Source organism: Oncorhynchus clarkii, chromosome 6 (assembly GCF_045791955.1).
Source record: "Oncorhynchus clarkii lewisi isolate Uvic-CL-2024 chromosome 6, UVic_Ocla_1.0, whole genome shotgun sequence".
In the NCBI taxonomy this organism is placed as follows: domain Eukaryota; kingdom Metazoa; phylum Chordata; class Actinopteri; order Salmoniformes; family Salmonidae; genus Oncorhynchus; species Oncorhynchus clarkii.
In genome coordinates this window covers 4,768,453-4,774,148 of record NC_092152.1, presented here as the reverse complement: position 1 = coordinate 4,774,148, position 5,696 = coordinate 4,768,453, and the positions used below count along the sequence as shown (strand labels likewise).

Below are 5,696 nucleotides of genomic sequence, written 5' to 3'. Positions count from 1 at the left end.
CCCTTCTCTCGCTTCTCTTATTCTAGAGAACTTAAAGGTCTGGAACCATGAGAACCGGGACAACCAGAGGAGAAACCGGTTCCGGCTCCTACCCAGCGGAGTGATCTACTGAACACACTCTACAACGCCAGACAGTAGAATTTTCTGTAGGAGAACCAGCGAAGAACCTCCTTGAAGAACCAGCATAGAACCGCCTTGACGAACCAGCATAGAACCGCCTTGACGAACCAGCATAGAACCGCCTTGTTATTCTAATTTATTGGATTATTTATTGGTGACAGAGTGTTGTTTTATTAGATATGATTGGACTGCGATGTTGAGCATCATGTTCCCATTACGTTAGTGTTTATTTATTAACCAGGCTGTTCCTAGGTCAGATCTACTGTACTGGACATAGATGGACTCTATCTGTTCACAAATAAAGTCCCCCCCACTCTGTTAAGAAAAGTGTGTGTGTGTGTGTGTGTGTGTGTGTGTGTGTGTGTGTGTGTGTGTGTGTGTGTGTGTGTGTGTGTGTGTGTGTGTGTGTGTGTGTGTGTGCGTCCTCAGCCTGGACTGTGTGTTTCCATTCCCCAGCCATGTGCTCATACAAACACAGCAGGCCTGTACCCAAACACAGACACACAGTGAAGAGCAGAGAGAGAGAGAGAGAGAGAGAGAGAGAGGAGGACCCAAATAACTTTGACAGAGACCCTCAACCTCTATCTCTCTCTCTCTCTTTCAATGGTAATAATCATACATGAGAGTATAAAACAAAAACAAGAATCTCTCTCTCTATTTGTGATGCGACAAAGGGGATGGAATGCATTATGACATCACCGAGATGTGACTTCACAATGGAATGAAACACTTCAAAGCATCCGACAGGTTCCAACAAACCTTAGAATGAAACGAAGAATTCATATCAAAGTTCTCCCCGAAATTCTTCTGGGAGAAAATCTGTTAAACAGTGACATGAGTTCTTTGAAAAGATTGGAACTATCAAACGAAAAAGAAAATTAGAAAAGTAGGTTCTTTATCTCATTCTGGAGCCAACCTAAACTATGGAAGGTGACATGATAGAGATTAAAGCATCAAGATATCTTTACGCTTCATATACTCTGTTCATGTATGTCATCATCTACGACGAGGTCTAATACTAAGTTCATATATAGACAAAATAGAACCAAACCAGTCGGTGTGATATGGGGTCAATCTCTCTCTCTCTCTCTTCCCACCCCTCTTGCTTCTATTTTCCCATTATATCTCTCTCCAGGCAGATTGCTCAAGAGTGAGTTCGAAATAGGACGTCTATCCATGTCACGAGGACGTAGGGAAATTCCTTCAATACCCGGGCACTAGGGGCAACAGAGAGCAGTATTGCCTTCAAGAATGGTTGGGTTTTGAGTAGTTTTGCATGGCTCTGGATCAGAATTTTGAGAGTTCGATCCTAGGACACTCGTTCTCATTTTTTGGGGGGTTTTAACCTTATGAATTTGACGTTTGGTGAAACGTAAATAAACGTCTAATTATGCAGTGAGACTGTGCGAGCTTGTTGCTCTCTTTCTCTTGCTCTCTCCATCCCTCTCTCTTTCTCTCTCTTGTTCCCGCTGCACCTGCTCACACCCAGACCTCTCCGTTGCCATGGTGCAGAGTTGTTCTGAATGGCAGAATGACGTCCATAACAGATTGTCTTGAATGAGTTCAACTAGCTGTTTGTGTGTTTGTGGGCCGGGAGAGGGGGAGTGGCTGGGCTTTTCTGTGCTACAACAATGACCATGTGAGACGTTCTGAACACACATACATAAACACACAGAAACACACACACACACACAGAAACACACACACACACACACACACACACACACACACACACACACACACACACACACACACACACACACACACACACACACACACACACACACACACACACACGAGCTCAGAATAGACCAACACAAAGAGAACAGACTAAATCGCACATTCTAAAAATAGAGTTTAAACTTATCAAACGCAGCCACTTCATTGGTGTTTTTCCACTATCCAATCAGGGCATGGGCTTGTTCACTATCCAATCAGGGCATGGGGTTGTTCACTATATAATCAGGGCATGGGGTTGTTCACTATCCAATCAGGGCATGGGGTTGTTCACTATCTAATCAGGGCATGGGGTTGTTCACTATATAATCAGGGCATGGGGTTGTTCACTATCTAATCAGGGCATGGGGTTGTTCACCATCTAATCAGGGCATGGGGTTGTTCACTATCTAATCAGGGCATGGGGTTGTTCACCATCTAATCAGGGCATGGGGTTGTTCACTATCTAATCAGGGCATGGGGTTGTTCACTATCTAATCAGGGCATGGGGTTGTTCACTATCTAATCAGGGCATGGGGTTGTTCACTATCTAATCAGGGCATGGGGTTGTTCACTATCTAATCAGGGCATGGGGTTGTTCACTATCTAATCAGGGCATGGGGTTGTTCACTATCTAATCAGGGCATGGGGTTGTTCACTATCTAATCAGGGCATGGGGTTGTTCACTATCTAATCAGGGCATGGGGTTGTTCACCATCTAATCAGGGCATGGGGTTGTTCACTATCTAATCATGGGGTTGTTCACCATCTAATCAGGGCATGGGGTTGTTCACTATCTAATCAGGGCATGGGGTTGTTCACCATCTAATCAGGGCATGGGGTTGTTCACCATCTAATCAGGGCATGGGGTTGTTCACCATCTAATCAGGGCATGGGGTTGTTCACTATCTAATCAGGGCATGGGGTTGTTCACCATCTAATCAGGGCATGGGGTTGTTCACTATATAATCAGGGCATGGGGTTGTTCACTATCTAATCAGGGCATGGGGTTGTTCACTATCCAATCAGGGCATGGGGTTGTTCACTATATAATCAGGGCATGGGGTTGTTCACTATATAATCAGGGCATGGGGTTGTTCACTATATAATCAGGGCATGGGGTTGTTCACTATCTAATCAGGGCATGGGGTTGTTCACTATCTAATCAGGGCATGGGGTTGTTCACCATCTAATCAGGGCATGGGGTTGTTCACTATCCAATCAGGGCATGGGGTTGTTCACTATATAATCAGGGCAAGGGGTTGTTCACTATCTAATCAGGGCATGGGGTTGTTCACAATCTAATCAGGGCATGGGGTTGTTCACCATCTAATCAGGGCATGGGGTTGTTCACGATCTAATCAGGGCATGGGGTTGTTCACTATATAATCAGGGCATGGGGTTGTTCACTATCTAATCAGGGCATGGGGTTGTTCACTATCTAATCAGGGCATGGGGTTGTTCACTATCTAATCAGGGCATGGGGTTGTTCACTATCTAATCAGGGCATGGGGTTGTTCACTATCTAATCAGGGTATGGGGTTGTTCACTATCTAATCAGGGCATGGGGTTGTTCACTATCTAATCAGGGCATGGGGTTGTTCACTATCTAATCAGGGCATGGGGTTGTTCACAATCTAATCAGGGCATGGGGTTGTTCACTATCTAATCAGGGCATGGGGTTGTTCACCATCTAATCAGGGCATGGGGTTGTTCACTATCTAATCATGGGGTTGTTCACCATCTAATCAGGGCATGGGGTTGTTCACTATCTAATCAGGGCATGGGGTTGTTCAATATCTAATCAAGGCATGGGGTTGTTCACTATATAATCAGGGCATGGGGTTGTTCACTATCTAATCAGGGCATGGGGTTGTTCACTATCTAATCAGGGCATGGGGTTGTTCACTAGCTAATCAGGGCATGGGGTTGTTCACTATATAATCAGGGCATGGGGTTGTTCACTATCTAATCAGGGCATGGGGTTGTTCACCATCTAATCAGGGCATGGGGTTGTTCACTATCTAATCAGGGCATGGGGTTGTTCACTATCTAATCAGGGCATGGGGTTGTTCACTATATAATCAGGGCATGGGGTTGTTCACTATCTAATCAGGGCATGGGGTTGTTCACCATCTAATCAGGGCATGGGGTTGTTCACTATCTAATCAGGGCATGGGGTTGTTCACCATCTAATCAGGGCATTGGGTTGTTCACTATCTAATCAGGGCATGGGGTTGTTCACTATCTAATCAGGGCATGGGGTTGTTCACTATATAATCAGGGCATGGGGTTGTTCACTATCTAATCAGGGCATGGGGTTGTTCACCATCTAATCAGGGCATGGGGTTGTTCACTATCTAATCAGGGCATGGGGTTGTTCAATGACAGACATGTATTTGTTTAAAATCTAACACTTCATGGTTTCATTTCAGAGAGATAAATAATCATGTTTTTCTGCTAAATGCTAAATATCTACTTCACTCAGAGGAATAAGTAGTACTGCTAGGTTTTACACAGTAATAATATATATCTGCCTCACTCTCAGATAAATCAGTAGTACTGCTAGGTTTTACACAGTAATAATATATATCATCCTCACTCTCAGAGAAATCAGTAGTACTGCTAGGTTTTACACAGTAATAATATATATCTGCCTCACTCTCAGAGAAATCAGTAGTACTGCTAGGTTTTACACAGTAATAATATATATCATCCTCACTCTCAGATAAATCAGTAGTACTGCTAGGTTTTACACAGTAATAATATATATCTGCCTCACTCTCAGAGAAATCAGTAGTACTGCTAGGTTTTACACAGTAATAATATATATCCTCCTCCCTCTCAGATAAATCAGTAGTACTGCTAGGTTTTACACAGTAATAATATATATCCTCCTCACTCTCAGATAAATCAGTAGTACTGCTAGGTTTTACACAGTAATAATATATATCTGCCTCACTCTCAGAGAAATCAGTAGTACTGCTAGATTTTACACAGTAATAATATATATCCTCCTCACTCTCAGAGAAATCATTAGTACTGCTATGTTTTACACAGTAATAATATATATCTGCCTCACTCTCAGAGAAATCAGTAGTACTGCTAGGTTTTACACAGTAATTATATATAACCTCCTCCCTCTCAGATAAATCAGTAGTACTGCTAGGTTTTACACAGTAATAATATATATCCTCCTCCCTCTCAGATAAATCAGTAGTACTGCTAGGTTTTACACAGTAATAATATATATCCTCCTCACTCTCAGATAAATCAGTAGTACTGCTAGGTTTTACACAGTAATAATATATATCCTCCTCCCTCTCAGATAAATCAGTAGTACTGCTAGGTTTTACACAGTAATAATATATATCCTCCTCCCTCTCAGATAAATCAGTAGTACTGCTAGGTTTTACACAGTAATAATATATATCCTCCTCACTCTCAGATAAATCAGTAGTACAGCTAGGTTTTACACAGTAATAATATATATCCTCCTCCCTCTCAGAGAAATCAGTAGTACTGCTAGGTTTTACACAGTAATAATATATATCCTCCTCACTCTCAGAGAAATCAGTAGTACTGCTAGGTTTTACACAGTAATAATATATATCCTCCTCCCTCTCAGAGAAATCAGTAGTACTGCTAGGTTTTACACAGTAATTATATATATCCTCCTCCCTCTCAGATAAATCAGTAGTACAGCTAGGTTTTACACAGTAATTATATATATCCTCCTCCCTCTCAGAGAAATCAGTAGTACTGCTAGGTTTTACACAGTAATAATATATATCCTCCTCCCTCTCAGAGAAATCAGTAGTACTGCTAGGTTTTACACAGTAATAATATATATCCTCCTC

At 42.3% G+C, this 5,696-nt stretch overlaps 1 protein-coding gene across 1 annotated transcript in view; it reads left to right on the top strand.

Moving 5' to 3' along the window:
* The window catches only part of LOC139411876 (uncharacterized), a 9,607-nt gene extending 9,189 nt beyond the window's left edge, over window positions 1-418 (top strand). Inside the window, exon 5 of the mRNA XM_071158626.1 lies at window positions 27-418. The gene's annotated coding sequence lies outside the window, so the exon portion shown is untranslated. The remainder of the gene's footprint in view (window positions 1-26) is intronic.
* Window positions 419-5,696: the final 5,278 nt, after the last annotated feature.